Genomic DNA, 17,514 nt, shown 5'->3' with positions numbered 1-17,514 from the left:
ATTCCCCAACTTTTCCCCACAGCCCTGCAAATTCTTTTCTCTTCAGATAATTATCTGATTTCCTTTTGAAAGGCATGATTGAATCTGCCACTAGCATACTCTCAAGCAGTGCATTCCAGATCCTAACTACTCGCTGTGTAAAAACGTTCTTCCTCCTCTTGTTGTTGGTTCTTTTGCCAATTACCTTAACCTAGTGTCCTCTGTTTCTCGATCCTTCTTCCAATGGAACAATTTCTTCCCATCTAATCTGTCCAGACCCCTCATAATTTCCTGGACATCAGAGGGCCTATGCCAGCCCTTATTAATAAAATTAACTGACTGTAAACTTTTCACGCAGCAATGACATCCTTGTGCCAAGTGGCACCATTTCAGTTGTGACTCTGGGAACTGAATTTGACTTATGAAGTTTGAGCATGTGGAGTGCATTTCGATGCTATAGTACAGGGCAACTCGATGGTATTCAGAAGGATGAGGGGGGATCTATTTGAAAATTACAGAATACTGAGAGGCCTAGATAGAGTAGACGTGGAGAAGATGCTTTCATTAGTAGTAGAGACTAGAACATGAGGGCACAGCCTCAGACTGAAGGGACGATCCTTTAAAACTGAGATGAGGAGGAACTTTTTCAGCCAGAGGGCTATGGAGGCCAAGTCACTGAATGTCGTAAAGACAGAGATCAATAGGTTCTTGATTAATAAGGGGATCAGGGGTTATGGGGAGAAAGACGGAGAGTGGGGATGAGAAATATATCTGCCATGATCGAATGGCGGAGCAGACTCGATGGGCCGAATGGCCCAATTCTATTTCTATACCTTACGGTCATATGGTGTTGATGAGATATTTTCCTTTAAGTTTCCAAACTTTCTACCCAGTAACTTTTCTTCAAAGGCAAATTAAAAAAACTTTGCAGTAACATTTATGACTGTTTTGGAAAGTAACAGCATACCATTGTGGATGTGGTGTTTGTGTCTGTGTGCAAAAAAAAGACAACCAAAAATATCAGGGTTCTGATTACACACCTGTTGTAGATTGTGTGTTCAAGATCCTTCAGAAGATGTAGAAATTCGAACTGAGAAGTTAGAAGAGAGAGGCAGCCTTCATGTTAATGTTACTTCAATTTTAAAAAATTCTCTAAAGGATAGGATTTATGACAATCAACAATGGTTTCATTGTCATCATTAGACTATTACTTGCAGATAATTAAAATCATCTTTACCATCTGCAGCAGTGGGATTTGAACCCAGGTCCCCAGATCTTGCCAAGGGTCTCTGGATTCCAAGTCCAGTGACAATATGACTCTGTCACTGCGTCCCCAGTGCACAAGAAGCCACAACACCGCTTGTGGGTCCCGAAGATTTTCCTTCATCAACTGTCCAGGTCGGCCTACCTCCCACCTCCCAGCTGCACCAAAATTAATCAATAACTGTTAATCAGTTCTTGGACTGAGTTCGTCACTATAAGAAAAGTCCCTTTGGATTGAGTGTTTGGCATTTTAGAGCGAACTCCATCTATTGGAGCGGGTGCAAAGGAGATTTACCAGGATGTTGCCTGGTATGGAGGGAAAATCTTATGAGGAAAGGCTGATGGACTTGAGGTTGTTTTCGTTGGAGAGAAGAAGGTTAAGAGGAGACTTAATAGCGGCATACAAAATGATCAGGGGGTTAGATAGGGTGGACAGTGAGAGCCTTCTCCCGCGGATGGAAATGGCTGGCACGAGGGGACATAGCTTTAAACTGAGGGGTAATAGATATAGGACAGAGGTCAGAGGTAGGTTCTTTACGCAAAGAGTGGTGAGGTGCAACATCGAGGGCCGAAGGGCCTGTACTGCGCTGTATCGTTCTATGTTCTATGTTCTATTGGGTGGGATTCTCCAATTGCCAGCGCCAAAATCGCATTTGGCGATTTTACGCTGGAATTGGGGACAGCGTTTTTGTGATGCTCCGGGAGTACGCCGCAGGCCGTATGGACGGCCTCAGAACGTCACCTGAGGCCCTCCCCCAATGCTCCGCCACCGATAGGCCGAGTCCCCGAAGGTGTGGGGCGCGTGTCCTCACAACTTTCGGTGACCTCGTGTGGTGGCTGCGGGCTGTGTCCAGCACCGCCATAGTCGGGGGGGAGACGTTCCACTGGCAAGAGGGGCTTCGGCCGGGGCTGGGGGGACTGGGGTGGGGGGGTGGTCTGGGGGCGATGAGGGGGATTACAGGTGAGCAATCTTTGGCAGTCCGGGTCCACGTGTATCCGGCGCCGCAGCCGCAGGCCGCCGCCTTGCGCATGCGCGGCCACGGACCCGTCCATTCTTGGCCGTATCCTACGCTGCACGGCTGCTAGCCCCCCACCAGGTGGAAGATCAGTGCGGGGGTGGCGCCGACTTTCTGGTCGTAAGACCAGACGGAACCTGCGGACAGAATTGGAGAATCCAGCCCATTGCGTTAGATAAATTGCACTTTGCTTTAGTTGGATTACAGCTAAAATTACTATTGCTACAATTTCCTTGAAGAAACCACTTCTGCAGCATTGAATTGGTACATCGCTTGTAATTTGTTTTGGTTTAATGCATGTGGAACCTGAAAATACAGGTGTTAGCACATTCCAGTTTTTATAATGTAAAATATAATGCCTAAACAGTAACAGACAAAATACATGAAACACTAGTATATAAAATTAACAATTTCCCATGATGTTTAAAGTAAGTTGGACACTCTCTTAATGCTGGAAAAGCCTGGCTGCATCTGTGGAGAGAAAAAAAAAGAGTTATGGTTTTGAATCCAATCTGACTCCTCTTCTCCTTTAAAGAAGACACGTTGGGCTGGATTTCAGCGGCTTGGTGTCGGCTCGAACGGAGTATTGGCGTTAGGTTTACGATCACAAAATCGCCGTTGACTCCTCACCGATTCCGAGATGGGTGAGGGGCTAGGAGTGGCGCTGGATGAACGCATGGCTCCCGCGGCAGAAATGGCCAGACAATGGCTGGGTCCCTGGCTGCACATGTCCACGGCTGATGACATGCAGCTGTCGCGCCGTACAACATGGCGGCAACCGTGCGCGGACCCGACCTGCCATCCGCGACCCCACAGGCCACCTCCTGGCCACCCTCCACCAGTCCCCCAGCCCTCGCGGAAACTCCCCCCCCCCCCCCCCGGCCAGCGGCACGGATCCCGGCCAAGTATGGTGGCGCCGGACACAGTCCGCAGCTGTCACGCTGGGTTCCTGACCGCTGAGACCACACGTGTCCCATGCCATCGGGAACTCGGCCATCGGGGGCAGAGCATTGTGCGAGCGCCTGCCAATGATGCGCCAATGCCACTGCAATGGCGCCCGGCGTGTGACGCGATTGCACCATTTCCGAGGGGGCGGAGCATGGCTGACCGGCGTCAAACCGGCGCCGGCCCCGATTTGGGCGTTGGAGTCGATTCTCCGTCTGATCGCCGATTACGATATCGGCGTCGGGCAATGGAGAATCCAGCCCATAACTTTGGGTGAGATTCTCTGCCCTCCTAGCGCCATGTTTCTCGGCGGTGGGAAGCAGACCACCGTTAGCCAGGAGCGGGATCAGGAGCCAAGGACAGGTGGAAAACGGCCCTGTTTTCGAGCAATTTCCTTCTAATGCCCACCTTCCCTTCCTATCTACTCCTGTTGTTTCCTATGATCCAAGAAATAAATAAGGTCGCTGATCATCCATCTGGCATGTCTCTGTTTCTGGCAGTGTCTCTCTCTTTGTCCCAGGGGTACTAGAAACTGCCTCACAGGTGATTCTATTGTGTTTGTTTGATCACTGCCTCTCATCCCCTTCTTTCATAGATGTAACAAAAAGTTTAACCATTTCTATTATGAATGATAGCGCTCCTGAGAGATACTTTGGGATGTTTTGCGAGGTTAAAGATGCTATATAAATGCAAGTTGTTGTTGCTTTCAAAATGCTTCCCTTCTGCCTCAATAGTATTCAAAGTGTGGTTTGGCTATTGCACGTTACAGTTTCATTCTTATTTCCTAAAACTTAAAACTTTGCTGATCTGGCTTGTTATACAGCTTTTTGTCTGGCTTGTTAATTTCTGCTCTGCAATAACTAGATGTGATCATTGTCAAGCCGCTCATATCTTTCTATCTGCTCTTTCTCCCCCCTCACATAGCATTTGTCATATGTGCAACCCTTTCCCCATTGCAGCTGGTGCTGCAGTCTGGCAGTGAATCAACATCAAAGGTGGAACTACAGATGTTCGAGTCCAGTTAGATTCAATTGTACATTATTGGTGTGGTAGTCACCACTAACTGTAAGAGTCCGGCGGGGGCAGGGGAAAAAATTTTACAAGTTCAGTCTGTCGGGGGCCTTGATCCTCCACTGTGATCGCCTCAGTCCTGGTGGTGATGCGGGCGCCGACTTGGTCACCTGTGACTCCGGGAGCGTGTTGTCCTCGTCTTCGTCACCCCCGAGTGGAACCAGTGGGAGGACGGATCCTCCTGGGGCGGGGGCTGCGGTGGGGTGCGCTGGTGGGAGGGGGAGTGACGCTGGGTTGAATGGGGCAACCGGAGGGGGGGGGCTGTCAGATGAGGGGCCGTGGGTGGGGATCCAGCGGATGCCAGGTCCCGGAGGGAGACTGTGTCCTGGCGCCCATCGGGGTGCGCCACGTAGGCGTACTGCGGGTTCGCGTGCAGGAGGTGGACTCTTTCGACCAACGGGTCCCACTTATGGGTCCGCACGTGTTTGCGAAGGAGGATGGGTCCAGGAACTGTCAGCTATGTTGGGAAAGAGACCCCAGAGGTGGACTTCCTGGGGAAGGCAAAGAGACGTTCATGGGGGGTTTCGTTAGTTGTGGTGCAGAGGAGCGATCGGATGGAGTGGAGCGCGTCGGGGAGGACCTCCTGCCAGCGGGAGACTGGGAGATTTCTAGACCGTAGGGCCAGCAGGACGGCCTTCCAGACCGTTGAGTTCTCCCTCTCCACCTACCCGTTTCCTCGGGGGTTGTAGCTGGTCGTCCTGCTCGAGGCAATGCCCTTGCTGAGCGGAAACTGACGCAACTCATCGCTCATAAAAGAGGATCTCCAGTCGCTGTGGACGTAAGTGGGGAAACCGAACAGGGCGAAGATACTGTTGAGTGCTTTAATGACCGTGGCAGAAGTCATATCGGGGCATGGGATGGCGAAGGGAAACCGGGAGTACTCATCGACCACATTCAGAAAGTACGTGTTGCGGTCGGTGGAGGGGAGGGGCCCTTTGAAATCCATGCTGAGGCGCTCAAAGGGGCGGGAGGCCTTCACCAGGTGTGCTCGATCTGGCCGGTAGAAGTGCGGTTTGCACTCCGCGCAGACCTGGCAGTCTCTGCTGACAGCCCTGACCTCCTCAATGGAGTAGGGCAGATTGCGGGCCTTGATGAAGTGGAAGAACCGGATGACCCCCGGGTGACAGAGGCCATTGTGTAGAGCCCGGAGTCGGTCCACTTGTGCGCTGGCACATGTACCGCGGGATAGGGCATCGGGGGGCTTGTTGAGCTTCACGGGGCGATACAAAATCTCGTAATTGTAGGTGGAGAGCTTGATCCTCCACCTCAAGATCTTATCGTTTTTGATCTTGCCCCGCTGTGTATTATTGAACATGAAGGCAACCGACCGTTGGTCAGTGAGGAGAGTGAATCTCCTGCCGGCCAGGTAATGCCACCAATGCCGCACAGCTTCCACAATGGCTTGGGCCTCCTTTTCGACGGAGGAGTGCCGAATTTCGGAGGCATGGAGGGTGCGGGAAAAAAATGCCACTGGCCTGCCTGCTTGGTTGAGGGTGGCGGCCAGAGCTACGTCCGATGCATTGCTCTCGACCTGAAAGGAGAGGGACTCAGCGACTGCATGCATCATGGCCTTGGCGATGTCTGCCTTGATGTGGTTAAAGGCCTGGTGGGCCTCAGCCATCAGGGGAAAGACTGTGGACTGAATGAGTGGGCAGGCCTTGTCCGCATAGGTAAGGTCCCACTGGGTGTAATAGGAGAAGAACCCCAGGCATCGTTTCAGGGCCTTGGGGCAGTGGGGGAGAGGGAGTTCCATGAGGGGGCGCATGCGGTCGGGGTCGGGCCCTAGAACTCCATTTTCCACGACATAGCCAAGCGTGGCTAAGCGGTTGGTGCGGAACACACATTTCTCCTTATTGTACGTGAGATTAAGTAGTTTGGCAGTGTGGAGACATTTTAGAAGATTAGCGTCATGGTCCTGCTGATCGTGGCCGCAGATTGTGACGTTGTCTAGGTACAGGAAGGTAGCCCGCAGTCCATACCGGTCAACCATTCGGTCCATCTCACGTTGAAAGACCGAGATCCCATTCGTGATGCCGAAGGGAACCCTAAGGAAGTGATAGAGGCGGCCATCTGTTTCGAACGCAGTATATTGGCGGTTCTCCGGGCGGATGGGGAGCTGGTGGTAGGCGGACTTCAGGTCCACTGTGGAAAAGACCCGATACTGTGCAATCTGATTGACCATGCCAGATATGCGTGGGAGGGGGTACGCGTCGAGCTGCATGTACCGATTGATGGTCTGACTGTAGTCAATGACCACCCTGTGCTTCTCCCCAGTCTACTACCACTTGGGCTCTCCAGGGGCTGTTGCTGGCCTCAATGATGCCTTCCCGCAGAAGCCGCTGGACCTCAGACCTGATGAAGGTCCTGTCCTGGGCACTGTACCGTCTGCTCCTGCTGGTGACAGGTTTGCAATCCAGGGTGAGGTTTGCAAACAAGGAAGGTGGATCAACCTTAAGGGGCGTGAGGCCGCATACGGTGAGAGGGGGTAGGGGTCCGCCGAATTTTAAAGTTAAGCTTTGGAGGTGGCACTGGAAGTCCAGGCCGAGTATCAGGGCAGCGTAGAGGTGGGGGAGGACGTAGAGCTGGAAGTTGCTGAACTCTACCCCTTGGTCGATGAGGGTCGCGAAGCAGTACCCCCGGATTTCCACAGAATGGGATCCGGAGGCCAGGGATATTTTCTGGGTAATGGGGTGTACTGCGAGGGAGCAGCGCCTTACCGTCGTGGGGTGGATGAAGCTTTCCGTGCTTCCGGAGTCAAAAAGGCAGGGCATCTTGTGCCCATCGATTTTCACTGTTGTCGTTGCGGTTGCGAGGTTGTGGGGCCGGGACTGATCCAAGGTGATAGAGGCGAGCTGCGGCCGATGCTGGGAGGCCCCGGGCTGGTCAGCGGTGGTGGCAGGCGATGAACGGCCAGGCGAGCTTCCCGACGAGCAGGGGTCCTGAGGCGGCGTCCAAAATGGCGCTGAAGATGGCGGCGCCCACGGGGCGCACATGGCGGGCAGCATTAAAGATGGCGGCACCCACGGTCCGCACGTGGCCTGCGGAGAAGAAGTTGGCGGTGCTCGCGGGCCGCACGTGGCTTGCGAGGAGGAAAATGGCGGCGCCCGTAGGCCGCACGTGGGGGGTGTAGGAACGCTGGGCCTAGAAACAGAGGCGACCAACCAGGCCTGGCACACAGCAGCAAAATTCTTTCCCTTCTTTCCGCGCCAGGCAGCGTTGCCGGGGGTGTTTGTTCTGCCCGCAGAAGTAGCATTTGGGCCCCTGGAGTTGGCTGGCTGCCACGCGGCGCAGGCTTGCGGTGGGCTGGGGTCGATAGCTGGTGGGGCCCATGATGCCCATGAGGGTGCCGTGTGGTCGGTGGCGTACGACTGGACGTTACGGGAGGCCACTGTTAACGAATTGGCGAGCTGCCTGGTTCCCGCAAGATCAAGCGTACCCCCTTCCAATAGGCGCAGGCGGTTGTACGCCGACCCCATGCCCGTAACTAAGGCGTCTCTGATTAAAAGTTCTGTATGCTGGACTGCCGAAATGGCCTGGCAGTCACAGTTCCGCCCCAGGATGTGCAGGGCACACCAGAAATCGTCTAGGGACTCACCGGGGAGTTGCTGTCTCATGGACAGGAGGTGCCTGGCGTATAGTTTGTTGACTGGCCGAACGTAATGTCCTTTCAGGAGCTCCATTGCTTCAGTGTAAGTGGGCGCATCCCAGACGAGGGAAAAAATGTCAGGGCTCACCCGTGAATAAAGGACCTGGAGTTTCTGTGCGTCCGAGGGTTCCTCAGTGGATGTTCGGAGGTAGCTTTCGAAGCAGGCTAGCCAGTGGTCAAAAGCAGACGTAGCGTTGGCTGCCTGAGGGCTCAGCTGTAGGCAATCAGGCTTGATGCAAAGTTCCATCGTTTTAAAATCTTTGCTCAATAAATTGATGCACTTCTCTCGTCTTTGTAGTAATTGATGGTGCATCAATTGGATCTGTAACTCATCATTACTATGCGATCTCCAAAATTACAGACCAAATCTGGCTGTGGAGATCAGAATATAATAATTTCTGACTTTGAACAAAAGAAAGAAGGAGATAGTAAGGTTTTTGTACCCCACAGTGACATTGTTTTAAATATTAAAATTGCTCTAAAAAGTAAATTACACTTTCAGTGTACAGTTATCAAAGACATTGGGCAGGATTCTCCGTCAGCTGGCGCCAGAACCGCGAAAAGTGATTGGGTGGAGAATCAATTTTAACTCTGAATTCGGGCGGGTGCCGGGTTCACGCCAAATTGAAGTTCTCCTGCTCCTCGACAGCGGCGTCAATGCGTTCCATTCCGCACGTACAGTAAACGCCATTGGCATATCATCAGCGGGCCTGACCCGGTATTCTCCGGGGCCTCCACGATCACCTGCCTCCACGGAGGGAATTCCCAACGGCGAGGTTCACTTGTGCTTTCAAATATCGTGAAACAGGCGCCATGCCTGATGAGGGGGAGAGAGGGGTACGGAAAGTGTCCAACTTCGCCACAGTGTGCTGACAGTTGTGCCAAGGCCGAGGCTTCTGACAGGGCCGGGAGCAGTAGCGGGGGTGGCCAGGAGTTTGGTTGTGGGGTTGAGATGGACGGTACATGGAACACCATTGCCGGAGCCTGCCAGGTAGTCATGCGACTGCGCACGCCGCTGACTGTCCACTGTGAACTTAGCGCCACTGTTTGTATGGGTATCCCCCCCAGACCACTCCACTAGCTACCCTCTGGTCACAGCCAACTCATCAACGGGATGGGCGCGCTCCACTGCAACCATTGCCACCTTGTTGGCTGGGATGTTTGTGTGTGGGGAGTGGAGTGCTAATATGCAGCTGCAGCTCCTCAGCCTCTTGAGTGCCAATCCGACCCCGGTGAATCCAGCACAGTTTTCCATTGGAATCGATCCTGTTCCATGTTGGGCCAGTGCTAGCCCCTCAACAGTCGATGAATTGGTCCAGGTGCGGCGCCAATTTTGCTGTCATAGATCTTTACTAATCCTGCCCCGGCATCATCACTTAGTCTCAGGAAGGGAAAATCTGGCTGATCATCTTAGCTGTCCTATCGTATTTTCCCTTTTGTAACAAGGAACTCAAAAGCCATATTTACAAAGAATATATAATTAATAGTTTGGTTGTACAGAACATGAGTACAGGTGAAAAAAAGAGGCAGTCTAAGCTTTTCATCGTGCACTCACCAAGAATACCTTTATAAGTGGACAACAACAATTCATACTGTATGAGAAGATTGGTTGGCAAGTGGACTCTGATTAGGAGAGACATAGCCATGATTCCCATGATTCGTTGTGTCATTTCAAGAAGGAATTAGATATAGCTCTTGGGCTAAAAGGATCAAGGAATATGGGGGGAAGGCGGGATCAGGGTATTGAACTTGATGATCAGCCATGATCATACTGAATGGCAGAGCAGGCTCAAAGGGTCAAAAGGCCTCCTCCTGCCTCTATTTTCTATGCCTGTTTCTGTGATGATTGCAACAATTAATGTTGACTGATCGATAACTGCCAAGCATTGTCCACTTGTCAACCAGTCAGAATTGTCTTCTCGTAGAATATAAGTAGTTGTTTCACTTTGTACTCTTGGGTATTCTTGTGAAGTGCCTTGGTGAGTGCCTGACAAATGTTCTTGTCCAGCCTGAAGGTTGAGGATGAGAGCAGCTCCCATTCAGATAATGTTATTTAACCTCCTGTAAGATGCAATAATGCTTTTTGGCATTTGTAATCATGCATAAATATCACAGTAGCAAGTGTTTGATGGACACTTAGGATGAGACGTAAAACCTAAGTCCAAGTGCGTGTTAAGGATCTCTCAGGCAATTTTAGGAATAAAGAGGTTTTCTCCAGTCTCCCACCATCACTGAAAAAAAGGTTATCTGATCATTATAACCTGTTTTTTGGGATCTAACTTTTCACAACTGACAACCACGTTCCCTACATGACAACTGTGGCTGCTTCAAAAATGTCCTTCATTCACGGCCAAGTGGATTGGGACATCCTGGGGCTGTGAAGGCGCCATAAAAATGTAAGTTCTTTATTTCTCTTTTTTCATTTAGCATTAACACAAAGACGGCCACCCATTCCGAAAGACGAAATTCAACCTCAGGCCAAAAGAAGTGCAAAGCCTGCATTGTACTTACAACACCTGCCCAAGGCCACAGTCGGGACATTGAAATCAGTTTTACTTTCCAGTTTAAGCCACGGGTGCCATTAGGGATGCTCTGTCCCCACCCATCAGCTTCAGACTGTGGAAGATTGTCCAGCTGTGGATACAGCTGGCTAACAGAAGCGACCAAATGGGGTGGGGATGGATCCTGGCTAGGGAGAAGGGGGAGAAGAGGTCAGAAATGGATGTTACAATAAAAACAAAATACTGCAGTTGCTGAATATCTGAAATAAAAGCAGAATGCGCTGGAAAAACGCAGCAGGTCTGGCAGTATCTGTGAGGAGAGAATGACAGAGTTGATGCCCGAGATTTTCCATCCTCGCTGTGACGGGACCCATCGCAGGATATTCGGCAGCCCAGGCAAAAGTTCATTAACTTTTGAAAAATACTTCTTCAGAATGGTTGTTGTTACTTCAATTATTGCTGTCACATATATTTATGTTAGATATTGTGGGCAGGGTCAAAACCTTGGCAATGCTCTCAACATTAAACATGTTGGTCCAATTTTAACTCCGAGTAACTGAATAAGTTTCGAGTGTGTTAAAATTTCACTCTGTCTCTGATCAACAGGACTACTAAAGATGAGTGTTTTAGACTTCCGGGTGCGGCAATATATCCTCTTGATAGGAGCCCCAACGGCAATTGTGACGGCTAAAAACACTGTGCAGTAAACCAGAAGGGAATCCCCCCTGGATACGGATGGAAAAAGGAGGAGAAAGTGGCCAGATTGCAGTGGATCCTTTAGAACAGCGGCAAGGAAGGCAAGCAAAAACCAAGATGGCGTCGGAAGGTGGCAGTTTAACATGGGGCCCTGAACAACAAGAGTTCTTGAAATGCTGTGTGGAAGAGATCAAAAAGGAAATGAAGAAAGAGCTGTTGGCCCCGATACTACAGGCGATCGAAGGGCTAAAGGAGGAACAAAAGACCCAGGAGCGGGAGCTTCGGGTCGTGAAGGCAAAGGCAGCCGAGAATGAGGACGACATACAGGGCCTGGTGGTGAAGACGGAGACGCAGGAGGCACATCAGAAACGATGTGCGGAAAGGTTGGAGGCACTGGAAAACAACGCAAGGAGGAACAACCTGAGGATTCTTGGTCTTCCTGAAGGTGTGGAGGGAGCGGACGTCGGGGCATATGTGAGCACGATGTTGCACTCGTTAATGGGAGCGGAGGCCCCGGCGGGTCCGTTGGAGGTGGAGGGAGCATACCGAGTGATGGCGCGAGGACCGAGAGCAGGAGAAATTCCCAGAGCCATAGTGGTGAGATTCCTCCGTTTTAAGGATAGAGAAATGGTCCTTAGATGGGCGAAGAAAACTCGGAGCAGTAAATGGGAGAACGCGGTGATCCGCGTTTATCAAGACTGGAGTGCGGAGGTGGCGAGAAGGAGGGCGAGCTTTAATCGGGCCAAGGCGGTGCTTCATAAAAAGAAGATAAAATTTGGAATGCTGCAACCGGCAAGACTGTGGGTCACGTATCGAGGGAGGCACCACTACTTTGAGACGGCGGATGAAGCGTGGACTTTTATTGTGGAAGAAAAACTGGAATGAGCGGGTTATTAAAAAGAACGTTCGAACAAAGTGGTGGGGCGAATGTGGGGGGCAAAGAGGGGTTTTATGTACTAATCCTGCGATGTGGTAACTTTTCTCTCTCCCACAGGTGGTGATGGGGGGAGGAGGGGAGGTGGAGGAGATGGGGCGTTGGCCATTGGGGGCGGGGCCAAGGGAGAAGCGCGGGCTTGGTTCCCGCGCTATGATAATCATGGCGGGAATAGAGAAGCAGGAAGGAGGGGGCGTCGCACGGTGCGAGCCGAGGTCACGGGGGGAAGCCGAGGTCAGCCAGAGTTTGCTGACTTCTGGGAGCAACATGGGGGGAGTAATTACGCTAGCGGGGGATCTAGTGGGGGGGGGGGTGGGAGGGGGGAATTACTGGGTTGCTGCTGCTGGGGAGAGGGGGGAGCTGGTATGGGAGAGGATGGGCGGGGGGGGGGGGCACCGCCTGGGGGAGATACAGCTGCGTGGGAACCGGGTGAGGAGCTGGAAAAAGGTGATGGCTAATCGACAAGGGGGGGGGGTAGGAAGCCCCCCAACCCGGCTGATCACGTGGAACGTGAGAGGGCTGAACGGGCCGATAAAGAGGGCACGGGTACTCGCACACCTTAAGAAACTTAAGGCAGATGTGGTTATGTTACAGGAAACGCACCTGAAACTGATAGACCAGGTTAGGCTACGCAAAGGATGGGTGGGGCAGGTGTTCCATTCGGGGCTAGATGCGAAAAACAGGGGGGTGGCTATATTAGTGGGGAAGCGGGTAATGTTCGAGGCAAAGACTATAGTGGCGGATAACGGGGGCAGATACGTGATGGTGAGTGGCAAACTACAGGGGGAGACGGTGGTTTTGGTAAACGTATATGCCCCGAACTGGGATGATGCCAATTTTATGAGGCGGATGCTAGGACGCATTCCGGACCTAGAAATGGGAAAGCTGATAATGGGGGGAGATTTTAATACGGTGTTGGAACCAGGGCTGGATAGGTCGAAGTCCAGGACTGGAAGGAGGCCGGCAGCAGCCAAGGTACTTAAAGATTTTATGGAGCAGATGGGAGGTGTAGACCCGTGGAGATTTAGCAGACCTAGGAGTAAGGAGTTCTCGTTTTTCTCCTATGTCCATAAAGTCTACTCGCGAATAGACTTTTTTGTGCTGGGTAGGGCATTGATCCCGAAGGTGAGGGGAACGGAGTATACGGCTATAGCCATTTCGGATCACGCTCCACACTGGGTGGACTTGGAGATAGGGGAGGAAACAGGAGGGCGCCCACCCTGGAGAATGGACATGGGACTAATGGCAGATGAGGGGGTGTGTCTAAGGGTGAGGGGGTGCATTGAAAAGTACTTGGAACTCAATGATAATGGGGAGGTCCAGGTGGGAGTGGTCTGGGAGGCGTTGAAGGCGGTGGTTAGAGGGGAGCTGATATCAATAAGGGCACATAAAGGGAAGCAGGAGAGTAAGGAACGGGAGCGGTTGCTGCAAGAACTTTTGAGGGTGGACAGACAATATGCGGAAGCACCGGAGGAGGGACTGTACAGGGAAAGGCAAAGGCTACATGTAGAATTTGACTTGCTGACTACAGGCACTGCAGAGGCACAATGGAGGAAGGCACAGGGTGTACAGTACGAATATGGGGAGAAGCAGGTTGCTGGCACACCAATTGAGGAAAAGGGGAGCAGCGAGGGAAATAGGGGGAGTGAGGGATGAGGAAGGAGAGATGGAGCAGGGAGCGGAGAGAGTGAATGGAGTGTTCAAGACATTTTATAAAAAATTATATGAAGCTCAACCCCCGGATGGGAGGGAGAGAATGATGGGCTTCTTGGATCGGCTGGAATTTCCCAAGGTGGAAGAGCAGGAAAGGGTGGGACTGGGAGCACAGATCGAGGTAGAAGAAGTGGTGAAAGGAATTAGGAGCATGCAGGCGGGAAAGGCCCCGGGACCGGATGGATTCCGAGTCGAATTCTATAGAAAATATGTGGACTTGCTCGCCCCGGTACTGACGAGGACCTTTAATGAGGCAAAGGAAAGGGGACAACTGCCCCCGACTATGTCTGAAGCAACGATATCGCTTCTCTTAAAGAAGGAAAAGGACCCGCTACAATGCGGGTCCTATAGACCTATTTCCCTCCTAAATGTAGATGCCAAGGTCCTGGCCAAGGTAATGGCAATGAGAATAGAGGAATGTGTCCCGGGGGTGGTCCACGAGGACCAAACTGGGTTTGTGAAGGGGAGACAGCTGAACACGAATATACGGAGGTTGTTAGGGGTAATGATGATGGCCCCACCAGAGGGAGAAACGGAGATAGTAGTGGCGATGGATGCCGAGAAAGCATTTGATAGAGTGGAGTGGGATTATTTGTGGGAGGTGTTGAGGAGATTTGGTTTTGGAGAGGGGTATGTTAGATGTGTGCAGCTGTTGTATAGGGCCCCAGTGGCGAGCGTGGTCACGAATGGACGGGGATCTGCATATTTTCGGCTCCATAGAGGGACAAGGCAGGGATGCCCTCTGTCCCCATTATTGTTTGCACTGGCGATTGAGCCCCTGGCGATAGCGTTGAGGGGTTCCAAGAAGTGGAGGGGAGTACTTAGGGGAGGAGAAGAACACCGGGTATCTTTGTATGCGGACGATTTGCTACTATACGTGGCGGACCCGGCGGAGGGGATGCCAGAAATAATGCGGATACTTGGGGAGTTTGGGGATTTTTCAGGGTATAAATTGAACATGGGGAAAAGTGAGTTGTTTGTGGTGCATCCAGGGGAGCAGAGTAGAGAAATAGAGGACCTACCATTGAGGAAGGTAACAAGGGACTTTCGTTACCTGGGGATCCAGATAGCTAAGAATTGGGGCACATTGCATAGGTTAAATTTAACGCGGTTGGTGGAACAGATGGAGGAGGATTTCAAGAGATGGGATATGGTATCCCTGTCACTGGCAGGGAGGGTGCAGGCGGTTAAGATGGTGGTCCTCCCGAGATTCCTCTTTGTGTTTCAGTGCCTCCCGGTGGTGATCACGAAGGCTTTTTTAAAAAGGATTGAAAAGAGCATCATGGGTTTTGTGTGGGCCGGGAAGACCCCGAGAGTGAGGAAGGGATTCTTACAGCGTAGCAGGGATAGGGGGGTGCTGGCACTACCGAGCCTAAGTGAGTATTATTGGGCCGCTAATATTTCAATGGTGAGTAAGTGGATGGGAGAGGAGGAGGGAGCGGCGTGGAAGAGATTAGAGAGGGCGTCCTGTAGGGGGACTAGCCTACAGGCTATGGTGACAGCCCCATTGCCGTTCTCACCGAGGAACTACACCACAAGCCCGGTGGTGGTGGCTACACTGAAGATTTGGGGACAGTGGAGACGGCATAGGGGAAAGACTGGAGCCTTGGGGGGGTCCCCGATAAGAAACAATCAGAGGTTTGCCCCGGGGGGGACTGGATGGGGGATATGGAATGTGGCAAAGAGCAGGAATAACGCAACTGAAAGATCTGTTTGTGGATGGGAAGTTCGCGAGTCTGGGAGCGCTGACCGAGAAATATGGGTTGCCCCAAGGGAATGCATTCAGGTATATGCAACTGAGGGCTTTTGCGAGGCAACAGGTGAGGGAATTCCCGCAGCTCCCGACACAAGAGGTGCAGGACAGAGTGATCTCAAAGACATGGGTGGGGGATGGTAAGGTGTCAGATATATATAGGGAAATGAGGGACGAAGGGGAGACTATGGTAGATGAACTAAAAGGGAAATGGGAAGAAGAGCTGGGGGAGGAGATCGAGGAGGGGCTGTGGGCAGATGCCCTAAGCAGGGTAAACTCGTCGTCCTCGCGTGCCAGGCTAAGCCTGATTCAGTTTAAGGTATTACACAGGGCACATATGACTGGAGCACGGCTCAGTAAATTTTTTGGGGTGGAGGATAGGTGTGCGAGGTGCTCGAGAAGCCCAGCGAATCATACCCATATGTTTTGGTCATGCTCGGCACTACAGGGGTTTTGGATGGGGGTGACAAAGGTGCTTTCAAAAGTAGTAGGAGTCCGGGTCGAACCAAGCTGGGGGTTGGCTATATTTGGGATTGCACAAGAGCCGGGAGTGCAGGAGGCGAGAGAGGCCGATGTTTTGGCCTTTGCGTCCCTAGTAGCCCGGCGCAGGATATTGCTAATGTGGAAAGAAGCCAAGCCCCCGGGGGTGGAGACCTGGATAAATGACATGGCGGGGTTTATAAAGCTAGAGCGGATTAAGTTCGTCCTAAGGGGGTCGGCTCAAGGGTTCACCAGGCGGTGGCAACCGTTCGTCGAATACCTCGCAGAAAGATAGATGGAATGGAAAAAAGAAGGCAGCAGCAGCAGCCCAGGATCGGGGGGGGGGGGGGGGGGTGGGGGGGGGGGGGGGGGGGGGAGGAGGAACCAGAAGGACTCTCAGGGTTGTTAATATATACTGTATAGTATGTATAGGTCGTTGCTACAGATAATTATATATTGGACTGTTAAATTATATTTTTGGAGAGTGTTACTTGTGACAAAGCAGTTGCAATTGTGTTGTTATAATATTGTGTAAAGGATGCACAATGTACTGTGTTGGTTGACCAAAAATTTCAATAAAATATTTAATAAAAAAAAAAAAAGATGAGTGTTTTATCCTTGCAATGACACAACGCATTCTGACCAACTGACTGCAATAACACTCAGCATCGAGATGGCTGAATGTGAACCCCAGCACCTCACATCTGACCACGAGACAGATCTTACAAGGATTGCAGTCAAATTTACGATTGTTTTGGCATCAAACAAAGCTTTAAAATGACAATATTACGCATATTCAGTTTTTAAAAATTAAGACAAGAAGTTGTTTCTTGACTTCCTCAGTCACGAAACTTGAGAGAGTCGACAGGTGATAATTACCAATGTCGCTCTGAAATGGCAGCCAGAATGTTTGGATGATCAATCCATGAACAACATCCCTCTTCCATGAGAAGATGGTGCTGCTGTGGAAATATCACTGTACTAGTAATCCAGAGGCCCAGCTTAATGTCTGATGTACATAGGTTCAAATCCCACCATGGCAGCTGATTGGAATTTAAATACAATTAATCATAAAAACATGAAATTGAGATATCATCAATTGTTTAAAAACCCAACTGGTTCACTAATGCCTTTTAGGGAAGGTAAATCTGCTTTCCTTACCTGGTCTGGCCTACATGTGACTCCAAAACAATATGGTTGACTCTTAACTGCCCTCTGAAATGGCCAAGCAATTAAACCACGACAGATGGCCAATAAATACTGGGCCTTGCCAGTGACACCTGCATATGAAAGAATTTTAAAAAGTCAGTACAGTACAAGACCCAACTATCCTTACGTTATGAGCTGAGTAAAAGAAGTAGAGAGCATGTCCACAAGCGAGAGTTGCAGGTTTTCCCTATAACTGCCAACTAGTACTTTCAGCGGCTTGCTTGTGGTGTTTTCAGTTTTACACAGACGAAAGGAATGAAGAATAAAAGCGAAAAAATAAAAACAGCAGCATGTTCCATCAAAAGTGT

The 17,514-nt window shown here is 51.1% G+C and overlaps 1 long non-coding RNA gene across 2 annotated transcripts in view; it reads right to left on the bottom strand.

The window, feature by feature from the left end:
• Positions 1–1,019: 1,019 nt before the first annotated feature.
• LOC140407856 (uncharacterized) overlaps positions 1,020–17,514 on the bottom strand; it is a 261,987-nt gene continuing 245,492 nt past the window's right edge. Inside the window, exons 3-4 of one of the 2 annotated variants that reach the window (XR_011939843.1) lie at positions 17,159–17,277; positions 1,020–1,069 (exon numbers count right to left, since the gene is read on the bottom strand). This is a non-coding gene — a long non-coding RNA (uncharacterized lncRNA). Of the gene's footprint in view, positions 1,070–10,446; positions 10,606–17,158; positions 17,278–17,514 lie in introns of those variants that run through there. The other variant, XR_011939842.1, reaches the window with a different exon arrangement.

Source organism: Scyliorhinus torazame, chromosome 2 (genome assembly GCF_047496885.1).
Source record: "Scyliorhinus torazame isolate Kashiwa2021f chromosome 2, sScyTor2.1, whole genome shotgun sequence".
NCBI lineage: Eukaryota > Metazoa > Chordata > Chondrichthyes > Carcharhiniformes > Scyliorhinidae > Scyliorhinus > Scyliorhinus torazame.
This window is presented reverse-complemented; position numbering and strand designations above follow the sequence as displayed.